This window comes from Mycetomoellerius zeteki, unplaced genomic scaffold (assembly GCF_001594055.1).
Source record: "Mycetomoellerius zeteki isolate Tzet28-1 unplaced genomic scaffold, Tzet1.0 scaffold1104, whole genome shotgun sequence".
In the NCBI taxonomy this organism is placed as follows: Eukaryota; Metazoa; Arthropoda; class Insecta; order Hymenoptera; family Formicidae; genus Mycetomoellerius; species Mycetomoellerius zeteki.
Window position 1 is genome coordinate 112,742 of NW_017256023.1, and position 16,477 is coordinate 129,218.

The 16,477-nt window shown below is 31.7% G+C and overlaps 1 protein-coding gene across 1 annotated transcript in view; it reads right to left on the reverse strand.

Moving 5' to 3' along the window:
- The window catches only part of thw (chitin-binding domain protein thawb), a 42,627-nt gene extending 40,297 nt beyond the window's left edge, over positions 1–2,330 (reverse strand). The window contains exon 1 of the mRNA XM_018453645.1: positions 2,094–2,330. The gene's annotated coding sequence lies outside the window, so the exon portion shown is untranslated. The remainder of the gene's footprint in view (positions 1–2,093) is intronic.
- Positions 2,331–16,477: the final 14,147 nt, after the last annotated feature.

Here is a 16,477-nt window from a genome sequence, read left to right on the forward strand (position 1 = left end):
ATTTCACATTGCGAATGCTTCGCGGATCTTCAATCTTAGTTTGCGATACACCGCAAATATTTCATATCCAGTTTCGCATAATAACCGGGAGGAAGACCAGGGGTGCCCGATACTATCCTGTATATTGTGCAACAGCAGATGTTGAATGTTACAAATAATACAAATGCCAGACATATTAGAGTTGTTCCTGAGTTAATCCCTCGATATATTATGGAACTTATATAACATGATATCCTGTGTATGAAAGAGAGAGAGAGAGAGAGAGAGAGAGAGAGAATTCTGTATTATTTTTTAATGACATACCGACCCATACAGCATATTTTATCCGAAAACATCTTGGAAACATCCTTAGGACATCTAAACGACACAGGGATGTTCCTTTCAACATCTTTAGGGCGTTCTTTAAAGATCTGTGCTGTATTATATTCTAATTGTGTCAAAAACTGCGCTGAATTAAAACATGTGAAATTGTAAAATTCAATTCATTTGAATTTCCTTTTTATTATGCTTAACAATATTGAAGACGTCAGGAAATAATCCGAAAATAAACGAGAAATTATTTTATGACAAATGTTTTTCATGATGTCGGACTCCAGTGGTCGTTATTTAAATGTATAACGTTTGAAAAACTGCGCCTTTCCTGGTGTCGACGAGAATAATAAAAATGATTGTATGAGCGCGGGGCAACGCGACGCGTGGAAACGCGCCAAAGTTTGTTCGATTCAATGGCAACCCCTTGATGCGTCTATAACCCTTGGGGACGATAGAAGCGTCCGGTAAAATGTAACGAAATTAAACGATAAAATGTTGAGAGACACTCGATGAAATTATTTAAAATTTTCATTAAAAATTTGATTCATAGTAGCTAATTGTCAGAATGTAACTATACATATAATAAAGATTTTTGCATTATATCCATTTACGTATTTTCTGTTTGCATTCATATTTTCAGTTTTATATGCACGATCCATCATTTTATTTATAAATAAAAATAATATATACATACAGTCGAGGCTACTTTTATGGCATGGAAATAACACAGTGTCCAATTTTTATCTTATATCGCTTAATTAATATTAAGTAAGTCCTATAGTTAAACAAACCGTAAATACTTTACGCAGATTTTACTGGGAATAGGTCTGACAGCAAAATGCTAAAAATGCGATTTGCTTAAGTTAAGATGATTACGTTAAATATCTCCTTCTCGTAAAGTAATGCTCCATCGATCCGCGTCAGCTCGTGTTACATCTCCGGCTACGAAAATGCCCAGCCCGACGATGACCCTTCAGTTAGACGCGTCGGAAAATTTTCATACCTAATGCACTCCTAAATTTCGATTAAATTTACTGCTGAATTTTTGCGCAAGTGCGGTTTACGTGCAAACCTATACTTCGTAATCAGCTGTTTCGGACGCGGAATCCTCTCTCCAATATAGGTAAGTGACGTATCACTTTAAAGAAAAGCACTTTTTAAATTAAATAATGTCGACGAGGAAACTGGCAAGCAATTCTACAGGATATTTAAGCGAGAAATTGTAATTTGATTTAAAAATTAAGATACACGTAATATAGAATTTTGCGATAATAACTTCGTAATCCGGGATACATAAACTAAATCGAATCTTAAACTTTAAACAAAATTACCAGGCGTTCTGTATAAAACTGTCCTGGACCGAATTTCAACTCTACGAGAACTATTTTGCAGAATTATTTTTGCATTTTGAATCCATTAAACAGAATGATATTTTATCAGATTTTATCAGAATTATCTGAATATCCTTGTTTTTTGTGCTTTATATATAAATGTAATATCTATACTGATTACTAAAAATTATGTTTTTATTTAAAAATTACTAAATCTAGAATAAAGGAAGACATATATATATGGCATTAATTATTCTACTCGCCCTTATTTTTCGCTTATTTATTCCTATTAGTTTGACTTTCATATTTCGAAAAGGCAGAAACTAAATACTTATTGAAGCTTTTTAAATAGAAAAATACCAAACTACCAATGATAGAAGCAACGCGTATATCCATTTAGATTCATGCGAATTAATGCGCTGTAAAATAACGTGCACGATCATCTCGTACCTGTTAAGCCCCGTCTGACAACGATCGCCGACGGCGATGGCGAAAATACTATCCTGGGTCCTCGGCTGCTGATCCTCTAAATTTCCAAAGTCGTAGCACACACGCGACCGGCTCCGGAAAACTTCGGCCGATACCGGAGCGAAGCGTCGCACGCGCGCGAACGCCGCGGATGCGATCTCGTTCGCGTGAACGATCGGCAAGAGGAAAAAGTATAATAAAACAAAGAAAGATAGAAAGAGAAAAGGGAGAGGAAGAAAAGGGAAGAGTCACAGCGTACAGCCGAGGCCGAAGGAACTTGGAGCGAGCTCTCTCGTCGCGAGGGAATCGCGGCACGGTACTGACGAGTCGTCCGTGGGGCGCACGGACCTCATGCCGCCAGGATCTCCATCCCCACCGACCCGGCACGGCGCGACGCCGATATTCAGGGCCGGTTCAATGATCAACAGTGAATTGCCGCGATCATGGAACGACTGGAACGATCCCCCGATCATCTCCCACGTATGAGGACTGATTACATGGAAAGAATGATTTTACTGAAGAATTTAAAAATTTAGCTAGATATATAGATCCAAAAATAATTTTGTTAGATCATCAAAATATAAGACGCTCAAACTGCTAAAATGTCAAAATTTTCGTGCTTATTATGCTAGAGATTTCTACGTAATTATTTTGAGCCAACAAAATTATTTTCAAATCTGTATCTATAATTGAATTTTTGGATACTTCAGCAAAATCGTTCTTTCTGTGTAGTTGTCCATGTATTCAACGTCCGATATGCACGTAGGATTGAAATCATGTTTAAGACCGCAACACAGATTTTTGCTTAAGAGAATTCCCTGAATGAAAATAAAAAACTCCGACTGGTTGATTCTCTTATACATTATGCGTTATGCAAAAGTCTGTGCTGCCTTTACGTGTGACCCTAAGCTATAATCGGATTGTCGCAATATTTGAAAAATTTCAGTTTCACAGAATGTCTTTAAGTTTTCTAATGCTTTGAGTACAACTATGATTCTTTGGTAAATGCCCAATATTCGAAAGTATTCGATAATTACATATCACGTTAAAACGATAAGTTCTTCTATAAAGCAATTTCAGATTTCAAATTCTTTTTTATGAAACGATCTTATTATTATATCATATTTCCTATTCTTAGATTTTCTTTGTGCCTTTTAATCGTTTAGACAATTGATGTAAACCAATACAAGCAAAACAGGCCTAAATAGATGACTCAAGATTAAGAGAATTAAAAGTTGCGTGATTGTGTGGCGAAAAAAATCAGATAATCTTTGGGACTGAACTAGTAAAGAAAGTGTTGTAAGTGATCGCCCGAAAAAAATACAGGCTTTATTATGTAAATGATTTTGATTTCTAAATAAGATAACTGATTTTACATTGATGCAAATAACTAATCACTTAATCTACATTAATTATATAAGCTGCAGCGACAGCTTAAGTAACTATATAATTATTTAAGCAATATTAAAATTATAAGGTATTAAAAAAAATATTAAAATTACAAGGTATGAAAATGAATAGAATTTAATAAACGGGTATTGATTATATGGACGTCTGTATCAAGTATAATTAGTGTCATCAAGTCATTACGCTTTTTTCTAGTAACAGATTAGAAGTTAATTTCAGATCATCGAAGAAATTAACTGTGACTCAAATTAATAATATCCTTTTATTTTATCTTTGATATATATTTTGGACAAATTATTTTTAATATATTATTTTTTTAACATATTATTTTTAATATACTCATTGCATAAAAGAAAAATCGTAATTGCGTAATTGTCAAAATACATAACGTTTGTTCTTTTTACGCTAAATTTATAGAATTTTTGATCCTGAAAAATATCGATCCCGTATAAACGATCCTTTTAAAACGATTATCAAAATCTTCCTCCAGCAATATTTTAAAGTTTACTAAAAGTTTTAAAGTTAAATCGGCTATCTAAATATTCTCGATCGTAGATAAACATTAATTTATCAAAGTAATAATGATAAGCACCGTCACGCACGCACTGCATCATGGAATTCTAATAGTTCCAGAAATCGCGTTCATTTGAAACTACATACTCATCTTGTTTGAAACTGCCCTCCGGCTTTTGGAAATTTAGCGCAATAAAGATAACGCCAAATATTTAAACGTGCAGAGTAAATGTTTGTTTATCGATAAAACTATCGTAATAGTTGTAGTTCTTAGTTATATCTATCCTTACGATAGTACGTTTCTGCGGCAATATCTAGCCATTCCATTCAGGACGCGCGCGTTCTATTGCTATGAACTTTCGATGTCACGACTCTCTGATTCTTATCTGAGTCTTCTCCAGGATTGCGCTGTTTATTACGTATCGTCATTATTACATATACAAGAAGGCTCAAACTCAGCTTGCTAACTTCCAATCATGTTATTGATTATAGTAATAGAAATGGTGATTACGCAGTTTGTAAGTAAAAATACTAAAAAACGTAAATTGTGTAATAAATTGAGCTAATTTATATAAAACTTAGAAGATTTATAATATTAATAATGTTTTCTATAAATAAGAACTGTAAAATGTGAAGTAACAATGTATCAAATATTTGAATTACAATATCGAACAAAATCATGTATAGAGAATAAAATGTCTGAGGTGGGGAGAAGAGGCAAAAAACAAAAGGAATTTTATTCTTTTCAATCTTCATCTTCGCGATCTAAAGACTAATCTTACAAAATTAGTCTTTACTTTCTCCTTTTCTTATTATTAGTCACAGATATATTCAATTTCTTTAATCTGCTAGAGGGATCCTTTTCCTCTTATATCATCGTCTGACATTATAATACATAATGAAAATAAAATAAAATCCTGAGCATGGAAAATTCGCGTAAAATTTCATCACCTCCAAATTCATCAGATACTTACGCAGCTCCTAAAGATCGATGGAAATCTTACGAAACAGTTGATATACGATCTCGAGCACACTGAGCACTTTCTCTCGACTCGGTAAGTAATGTAGGCTGATATAAAAAGACTAGTGTTGGTTTCAATGTCAAGGCGTGGATACCGGGAAGGCGTTGAGAATCGTACTGAATTAAAAAATAGATTAAAATTAAATTTGATAAATGCGTTTCTGTTTTTTTTCTTTATTTTTCCTTATTTTTTCCCCTTATTCCCTTATTTTTCCTAAATACAGTCCTAATTTAAATTTTACTTCGTCATTTTGCTCCCGAGATTAAAACTCTTAAGAGCGTAAAAAGAAAAAGTAGAATCTTTTTTTCGCCGAGAAAAGATCGTCTTCAGATACAAAAGATAATAGCGGAAGCTCGACGAAGTCTCGAGGCGATGCAATATATCATACGGCTAGATTCTGCGGAACGTTTTACGAATTGCCGTGAGGGTCACGACATGTGCCATACCGTGGCCAGAACCATAAAAGAAACTACAGCCGCACGGAGTGCAACTTTCGATCGTTTCTCGTGATGCGACGTACCGATAGCGTAGTAAGCACTACCTAGTGAATGACACGATCTCCCACGCCTCTCTATTCGTCTTCTTGACTGCGCGCGAGGCGGAGAGGAAGTCTCCTCTCGCAGCGAAGAGAGAGGCAACTTGCGGGCTCATCCTTTTACTGATGAACGCGTCGCGCCAGTAAACTCACTTTCATCTGTGATATTAGCCGAGCCAAGGCGAACGAATGCGCAAGGCGATTCGCCTTTCGATTCGCGAGACACGATCGGGTCCTGTAAGCATCTATAAACGTCCTCGTACGGACGATTAACCCGTGAGGGTGTTTGACACCGATGCAGTCGGCAGGAAAGAAATAGAATGCTATCTTTTAAGCGTTAAGTTATTACTTAAGTTAGAATGTCAACTGTCAAACGTTATTGAGACTTTCCGTTTATTAGTAATCCAAGATCAAATAAATTTAAAATAATATAAATATAAGATAAATGTTTCATGATCGGACATATATTTGACGAGTCCGAACATTTATAAAAAAATTTATTTGTTTATATCATTATTAATCATAATCAAATACTTTTTAAATACAATATTATATTTTAATTGTAATCTTTAACTCTCAACTACATGAGAGGGTCATTTGAACTCGGGTGACAATTTTAGCCGGCTGCAATTTTTGTACAATTAATATTGCAGAGTTGAAGTGGGAGGGGGGGGGCGGGGTAAAAAAACTTGGAACCTTTCTCTGTCGTAATGCAATTGAGGAACAGACTTTCAAAATGCATTTTGTCGAAAATTTCATTTTTTGAGTTAGAGATGATATAGTAGTGTTCAGTATTAAAAGACTCATATTATATTTTAAGCTATTCTACGATGTTCTGGAAGCATTTTTTCGCTATCGATTTATGTGCTGAAAAAAGTCCGGACATTCGAAGTGCATTATGTCTTTCCAAACAAAATGCATTTATTTATAACTTTTAGCAATTGTTTAGTAATTTTGTTTAATATTATTGGCAAATTATTATTTTCTGTAAAGGGAGTAATTTTCTTGTAGCTTTCTTTCCTGTTTTTTCTGAAAATTATAAATTTTAGACAAAACGAAAAATTTTGAAAGTCTGTTTCTCAATTGTTTTATTGTTGTCTTTTGACGTCGATTGTGATGCAATAAAGTTTGACTTGAGTGACTTAGACTCGTTAAATGTAAATTCGATAGATTGTTACCAACACAGTGAAAATTCGTTTTTAGTAAGTTTGTTTATTAGAGCTGTATTCAAATATATGTGCTGTTTTCTTATAATTAAAACATATATTCATTGTCAGAAAAAGTATTTTTGTGAGAGAGGTATCATTGGCGCTTTATTTTCTCGGACTTATAAAATCATAAATAATGTTGAAATCATTATATATTTAATATAAAATATTTTCATTGCATTTTTTTTAAAGAAGAAAATGCAAACCAGAACACGAAAAATGCCCCCACTTCAATCGTGCAAATAATTATACTTTTTGAAATGAATCAATATAACGTTTTTTTTTAAGTTCACATTTTCCTCTTCTGGTATTTCATTAAAAAAATTTTTTTTCATTGAGATTTGTGATAATTACAAAGCTAGTAAGAAACGCTGTGAGTGATTTGGACTCAGACATATAAATTAAGACTAAAACAAGACATGTAGTTGAGGGTTAAATACAGTTAAATTATAATATTGTAACAAAAAAAAGCATTTGAGATTAATAATAATAAATTTTGTATAAGTGTACAGACGTTTACCTTACTTTTTATCAAGAGGATTTATCTAATAATAAATAATTACAGGAGAGAGAGGGAGAGAGAGAGAGAGTCTTGCTTCCTTTGCAAGAAATTTTCCATTTTACGTCATGTATTTTTCCACGCTGTGTGTTACGCTAAGAATTGTGTTAATTTACGAAATTAAAAAAAGAAATACGTTAGCTGATTGAACAACATAAAGCTTCGCATATGAAGTGAATTCATTCGAAATTACTATTAATTTAAGTGATTTAATAGTTCGATTCTACATTTAATGATATTAAAGATACGTTTTTTCTTATTTTTAACATGAGCTATTTAACATGATTATAATCTGCGAACGTGACAGTAACAAGGATATGAAAGCCAGTGTTTGCTTTAATCCTGTATTGTCCTCTTTTTCTGTACTATATTGTACACGCAAACGAAACGAAACACTGCTGCACACCATTGTCTCCCGATGCACTTCTTCATGCCAGTAATAATAGCAGCACGTGTTGAAAAAAGGGGAAAAATACACCCTTCGCGAAAAAGTCAAATTACAGTGGTAGTACCAGCGCAGCTCACGACAAGCACTTTTCTTGAATAACGTATGCGGACGTGGTTACGCTGCGACGTAACGACGAAGCTAGGTGGTACTTAAGAGGCGTTGAAGTATGAGAAAGGATATTTTTAAATGTGCATTCTTGCACCCCAGAGAAACCAGGAAAACCATAAAACATTTGAATTAAAAACCGAATTAATGAACGTATTTTTTTTTAACAAAAATTGTATATTTTCTCAACATTATATCGTTTTAATAGCAGTAAAATAAATCCCTTAGATCGATGTAACTGCTGTATTTGATAACTAAATAAGAAAACTTAAGAATTAAAATTTCTTTTTGACTGATGCATATAAAACTCGCAGCGTACAGTTTCATATTAATATTATATTTTATCATATTATATTTTATATCATAATTTATTATACGTTTTATATCAATAATAGCATTATACTTTATATCATTATTTTATATATTCTAATATTATTTAAACATGTATGGGACAGAATATTTTATTAAATATTCCTATAGATAATTAAAAGGATGTCATTATTAAATATATTGTCTTTGATATTATTCAAATTTATCAGTATTTAATAAAGTTGTCATATAAATCTAAAAATTTAATATAAAATCAATGATGGAGCGTTTGCTATCGGCGGGATAAAAAAATATAATTTTGTTAATAATATTAATTAGTACTACCAGTATTGGAGTTTATTAAATACGCCGTTGATTTTATAAACGGCTTGATTATTCGCAATAGATTCCTCACGCGTTGCGTTACGTTGCGTTGCATTAACTTGCCTGAACATTCAATTCCATTTTGGAAAGTTAGCGGCGTGTCTCAACTTTGCGACTATAGAATCAAGAATTATTCATCACGCGCTATAAATTACAGTCGACAGTTTGTTGATGTCGCGTCAGCCAGTTTGAGGACTTACTTTCTTCCCTGTCATGATGCAAACTAATTGTTCGGTCGTTGTCCTCCCGCTTCTTCGCGTTTTCGTTACGCCTAGCTCACCATCCGGTATTTCAATAAGCAGTTTGTTAATTTGTTTAATTAATCGCAGAAAGAAACACTGATCATATGACTAAGTGTTATGACTACTGAAGAAATCATGTTTATCTCTTTCACATTCATTTAAGACAAAACGTTAACAATGTAAACAAAAATTTAAAAAAAAATGTAAACATTATATGTCCAGAAAAATTCGAAATTAGTATTAATTTGGAAAAAAGGTTGATAGAATACCTTATCTTCACATTAAACAGGAAAATGATCTAAAAATTTCCTGTGAAACAGATACAAAATAGAAATTTAGCAACATTTGATATACTCTGTGTGTATATAGTAAATAAAAAAAATTGTTTTTAATATTTGGAACCTATTTATCGTGAAAAAATAGACCATGAGGTCATGAGATATTTGATATATCTACAATTAGCAATTTTTTAAAAGATCATAAAGAGAAGTGCAATTCGGTAGGATGGATTCAGGTGCTGTAAAAATGGTTGTAAGAGCATCTCAGTACCTGAGGAAGCAATCAACGAGCAACGAGAACCTCGGAATCGTTGCGACTCAAACTTGTTGATTAGTTTCTTAAACACTACACACAGCAGCAGTATTTCATTCCGCTTTACGATGCGTAAAAAGTATTTTCACGGGTATATGAGAATGTATAGTACTCCGTAACGATGTCAGATGTGGGAAACAAATCAGCGAACTGTAATTTCACAGATCCAATAGCATACTATAGTGAAACGTGGAATTATCAACTCAACTGAAGCTATTATTCTCTGTCAGAGTGAAGGCTCCAGACTAATCATATTGAATCTATGATGCCAGTAGCGAGAAACCGTATATATGTAATTTCTTCTTGTAGTAGAACATATAGTTATAAAACGTTTTCCTTGCGTGTTAGTGTTTCTTTGTTTTACGATAGAATAATTAACAAATTTAGCCAATCGTCGAAAATTTCAGCCACACAAGGGAAATTTAAAATAAATTATATAGTCATTTATCAATATGAGAAAGAGATGAAAGGAATTTGCAGTTCGTTTTACGAGTTAATCGGTAGAAAGCGACAATAATGCGAAAAAAACATTTATTTATTTCGCACATTACAAACGGAAATTACTTACGATTTCTCACTTATGATGTCGTAAAATGTAACAACTGTAGCGACTAGTGCACAGCCTTAAGTAGAGATTAAGTGAGATCGTATAATAGCTTAGCTTATACGTGCGATTTTAACGACGAAACATATTTTATCGAACACGTTATACATATTGGCAAAACAGTCACTGAGAAACGCTCGGATAGCTCTAAAAATTTTTTTAATATTCCTATCGACATGAGAAATAGCTCTGAAAAATACACGAAAAACCTATCGTCGCAACACTTTGACGGTACATCGATAAAACGGTATGGTTGAATATTCAATTTTTCATTTACAGTACACTACCTGCCGGTATGCTATTCACACACGTTTTAGGAAGCGTAAGCATAAAGGAAAAATTAAAAATTAAAGCTTTTCAAGTAACAGGGAAATCTTTGATAAGCATGAAAGCGATGAAAATAGAAAGTAATAATTACTATACATGGATGTTTCTTTCAGCATGATGATTTTATATATTGTATAAATTTCTTTTGCTTTTAAAATAAAATTATATTATTTTATTAATTACTTCAAGCATTTCTTGCAACTGTATAAAACAGGTTTTTGTTATCACATTTCTGTATTATCTTTTAAAAGTGTTATCTTTTTAAAGAATAAAAAGATTTAAAACTTTCTCTAAGAAATTTTTTATTTTTTTTTCCCGAAATATAATTTTCTATTAAAAATGTGACGGCACAAGAATCACAAAGGTTTTCAGATTATTTTATTAAATATATAAACAATAAACATGTCTTATCTCTCTTTGATGAATTAGAATTGATATTTTGACGAAGTAAATTGCTCGTATTATCACTTGAGAATTGTTTGTATTATCTTGTAAAGTTATTTCTATAAAAATCAATTGATTTTCTAACAACTTTACGGTACGAGTTAAGACGATAATGGCATAAGGCGATATTATTATATGCATTTGCGTTCGCTTTCCTAATACAAGGAACAATCAGACGGGGTCTAATAAGAGAATAATGATCTCCGCGTGAAACTTATTACGACTTGTTAGCCAATCTCAAATCTTCGGAGGCGAAATGTCACCGATAGATGGAAGGACATCCATTATGCCCGAGAGGATTCTCGGAGGACATCGCGGGATTGGATAACATCTGTTGAAAGAAGAAAAAAAAGCATATTACTTACTAACGTTCCTCAAGTCACGGAAAAGAGGACGCCCTTTCGTGATATTACCGACAAGAGCCAGTGCGACCGATCGCTAACGAAAGTTCATCACCGTCACATCGATCTTACGGCGATCCGTTGAAAGGGAATTAAGGATCTTGATCGAGCAAACGGAGACGGAAATAACGGACCTTACGAGATGCAGGCCGATGTACATGATGATTGCCGACCAACAATAAGTTCAGTGTTCAGTTTTTTTAATTCATTGCGCACGAACTGCACCAACTGACACGAATGTACTGCCGTGGACAAAAAGGTTGCAACATTTTCTTTCAACAAATATCAATTTGATTGACAATAAGAAGCTATCCAAAAATCGTGAGATCGTCTTCGTCATTTTTGCACGCTCCAAAATTCATTGAAAGAAAGTGTCGCAATGTTTTTGTCCGTGATAATTTACTTTCAGATAATCTACAAATGCGAATTAGTTTTAAAATGTTTAGTTTCAAAACAAAGGAAATTACAATTTCTTGAGAATATCCTCTTTATAACTTCACACACTCTGCGCATTTAATATCTTTAAAAACATGCAAGTTTTTTTTATTGTATATTATATTTCAATGAGAAATTATACTAATATATATTGATATACTATTAATAAAGTTACAGATAGATTTATGCTCATGGAGATTTATATGTATGTATCAATAGATTTTGGTAGAAAAATTAATGTGCATTTATACAGGATGTTCCGAAATTCGAAGGTAATATATTGCAACGTAAAATTTCGTGAAAAATTAAGTAATAAAATGTTAGCCATTTTTTTTAAATGGAAGTAGTTTAAGCGTAAGTAGTTTTTTAAGTATAAATGTTTAAAGTTTGACTAATCATAAATGTTAGTTAAAAAGTTATCTTTCATGTAACATGCGTGCAATGATATTAAATACTGAACAAAACATTGTCGCTGTACGCTCACTATTACACAAAAGACAACCTATAGGAAAGACATTTTTTAACCAATGCTTATGATTAGTCAAATTTTAAATGTTTATACTTAAAAAAACTACTTCACGGTAAAAAGGGTTGCGCTATTGTTACTTAATTTTTCATGAAGTTTCACACTGCAATAAATTGTCGCCCCTGATGACTCTCCCAGGCCTCCTACTCTTCCTCTCTTATTCTTTCGTGTTATTTACACAATACTCACTCACGAAAACGCGGTTAATTATAATCGTGAGCGCACTAATCACAAGAAGACAATAATCGCGCGGCACTTTAAACGACACTTGCGACGTTAATTGCACACGATTATTTCTTAATTATAAGACGTGTATTTGATTACATATTGTAGCGAGAGAATAACGCGAAAGAAGTATGATACATAATATAACGCTCTTCTTTTATCTGCTTTCTAAGCCCAAAAGAATCCCCAAGATTGAAAATATAATCCAGATAGCTCGATTACTTCGGAGTTCCCAATCTCATATGAAAATATAAGCTGAAGATTTTAAGTTAATACCATGCGGTACGATATAATTAATAAAATAAAATTGGTGATCAATTAAAGCCTGACGAGAACCGCGAAAATATATAATATACCTAATCGAAATTTAATATTACACACTAAATGCGTCTTTAACGCATAAATCCCGAAAACGCATAAATTTACGCGAAATATCATTAATGAGCAATCGATATATGTCAACGCTTTCCGGACGCATGAATCAAAAGCTTTACATAAATCAAGCTGACAATACATCATTCTGCACTCTCCATTCGAAAATAGCTCGAAAATTACGTTCAAATAAGTAAAAAGTTCCTAGCTCAAAGAGCAATATGAGATATTCAAATCTGAGCATTATAGGAAAATAATTATTGCCTAAAAGTATCTACCGCTACAATAATTATACAATATAATACAAAAAATTGATATACAAAAAATATTATATATTATTTTAAATACAATAGGCACTCGGTAACCAATATTGGTCATTTAATTTGCGAATAATTTCCATATTCTTCGGACCAGAATGGATTTATACTTTTTATTGCTTTGGCCATCTTTAAAGCGTCTACAATGAGATTTTAAGGCGAAAAATTTAATCTTTAAACACTAAGCCGCAAGAAATTGACCGATCATAGCCGAGTATTCTCCTCACATTCGATTGGTCAATTTCTTACGACTAAGAGTTTAAAGCTTAAGTTTTACGTCTTAAAATCTCATTGTCGCCGCTTAATGTGATCATATTTCGATCAGTCAGAAGGAAAAAAACTCCTTTTCAGTTACTGACTCATTATTATGGCCGGCTAACAACATTATTATATGTTCGATTCGTATACACGAGTATCGATTACAGATAAACGCAAAAAACGCATGATAACGAGAGGTTACCTAAAGGGGATATTAATTCATCAAAAATTGCACAAGGCTGATCAAAAATATTATTTGCAGAGATTCCATTCGTATGAGAATATTGATAAACGTTTTTTCATAACCCACATTATTTCGATTTAAAATTTTAAGAAAATTTTTAGAAAAGAGTTTACTTATTGCATCACATGTATGTATTAATCCTGTTTTCATTAAAAGACTTTACGAAATAAAATTTATAATATAAACTATTATTTTAAGATAAAGGATTTATGAGATAAAATACGTTTATAAAATAATTGCCTTAATTTGACATATATATGTATCGAGATGTATTCGTTATATCTATTATAGCGAATACATCTCGATACATATATATAATTGTTACAGAGATCTGTTATCTCAAAAAAATTTTTTCACTCACCAATCGATGCGCAACAGTGGAGTTATCTGGAACGTTAACTACAGTGATTCTGTAACACACAAATTTAACATATTAAAGTAGCGCTCTTGATAACCAATGTTTTAAAACTGATTATTTTGCGAGTTTAATGCATCAAAACACAATATGGTATTTAATGATGTATCAAAACACGATAATCCGCAAATTGCGCAGTTTCTTTAAAGAAAATATCCGTGGAAATGGTATCATTATGTGTATTGAATTTAATTTACAATATCTAAAGATTATAAAATTAATTATAAAATTTTTTGGAAAAGAACTTTCACAAGAATAAAATTTATAAACTTTTACTAATTTTTTTCTCTAATTATTATTTTTCGATCATTTAAATAAAATGATTCGTATAAATAAGAAAAAAATAATTTTGCACAGATAAGAAATAATATTTACTGCAAAGTTGCTCCACCGGTGCCTGATGCCTCTCCTAGGCCTCCTTCTTTTGTCGGAATGTCCAGGTTGTTGGCTTCGTAGGACTTCTTTGATATGATATACTTGATATGATATACTCTGGATTATTTTCTAAAATATTTGAATAAATGATTTGATTAAAACGGATAATAAAAATTTTTTAATATAATGTTATATATGTATTTATACATATATATAAAATAAAAACATATACTATATATAATTTTATATATACATATACCATATACATAATATGTCTAGAACTTAAATGACCAAATTTCGGGAGCGTATAGAGCAGGCCTGTCCAATTTGAGCTCCGGAACCAAAACGCAAAGCCATCGATGTAAAAAAATTCAATGTAAGATTGTAGGAATTATAAAGTGTTGATAAGCGTCACTTATATGCACATATCAATACTTACCAGTCCCCGAAATCTTACCCATATTGAATTCTTTTTTGTCGATAGCTTTGCGTTTTGGCTCCAGAGCTCAAATTGGACAAGCCTAGTGTAGAGAATCGATAAACTAAAAAAAATCCTTTAGAGATATGCTCGCTTTTGCTTCGTTTTGAATAAAATCGCAAAAAAGCTTTTTTTGTTTACATTTGACACATTTTAAAATCTTATTTTTAAAATTTTTTGTATTTTGTCAAATTTTATTGCTTTTTTTTATTAATATTTTTAAAATATTATAAAAATAAATTTTTTAATCTGATCTTGTTTTCGTATTAAAAGAATATATTTAAAAAGGAACCGCTTTTTCCAAATTGCAAGAAGAAAACTTATTTTCTTTGTGGAAAGAAGCATATATGATTCTACATTGTTAAACTTATAGTGTCAAATTTAATTTAATTTAAGTCGCCGTTGCTCCTAAATATATCGTTATTTTATACAAATGATTAAATTTGATAGTGTCAATTTGATACAATTTTTCATTAAATTACAGCGTTTTGAAAATTCGGCTTGCACGTAATGTATTTGAAAGAACATCGTGTGCGTTTTTTTTATATATAACTTAACAGTTACGTTGCTAAAAAAACAGGTACGAAAACACGTGTACTACAAATACTTTGAAACAAGATACATCACTGTCGAAGTGCAAACACACGCTGGTCAAGTGCACGGCTCAGATAGTGAACGTGATCGATATAGCTGTATCTTTGCGTAAAAAAATCGCAGCAAGATGATCTTGAGCTTGCTTCAAAGCTGAATTCTTGATTTCAATAAGTGCAAAGTGCTTTTCTCGGACAACTAATTTGCAAGATATCGTTAATTAATTGCAAAAATAAAATTAATTTCGCCCGAGGACATTTATCCTTATTCTTAAGCGTTTTTATCGAGATTGCTGATCGATATAATCGCCAATATCTTCATGTAAAAAATTTTAGCAAGCTAATATTGGTTTTGTTTGAAAGCTAAGATTTTGATGTGTCAACGAATGTAAGATCGCTTAGTTCAGTTGACTAGTTAACGCAATATCATAAAAAATAAAATTGATTTTATCTCAAAATCAACCATCGTCTCGTAAAGTAAAAATTATATAAATTATCAAAAATTTTGTATTTATATTATAAATTTATATCTTAATCCAGTAAATTCGAAATAATTAATAAGGAAAAATTAATTGTAGGAAATATTCTAGGATTAAATAATGATCTTAATTCATGTCTTCTTAGCTTAGGGGAAAGTTGCCGAATGCGTATCACTTAACCTATTTTTTATTATATTTTCCATTTGGCACTGTTTTATATGCAAATAAACATTAGAAATTGTAGCTTGAGGTTTTGGACGCTTATTATTACATGTTTAATTTTCCACCAATAACAAATTAATTTGTTATAAATCTTTTTGTAACATGCTGCAAAAGGTACGATTTAGACAACCGGTCGCCTAAATTATACCTACAGGTATTTTTTATCGTATTTCCTTTGAAAGGAAATTCTATTGAATTTATGAATGAAAACAATTAAAAATATAAGATTAATAAAAGAAATTATTAACTAATACCTAATAATTAATTAATACCTAATTTTAATAATTTATTGAAGAAAATCAAATATTTTATAATTATTAAATAACAATAA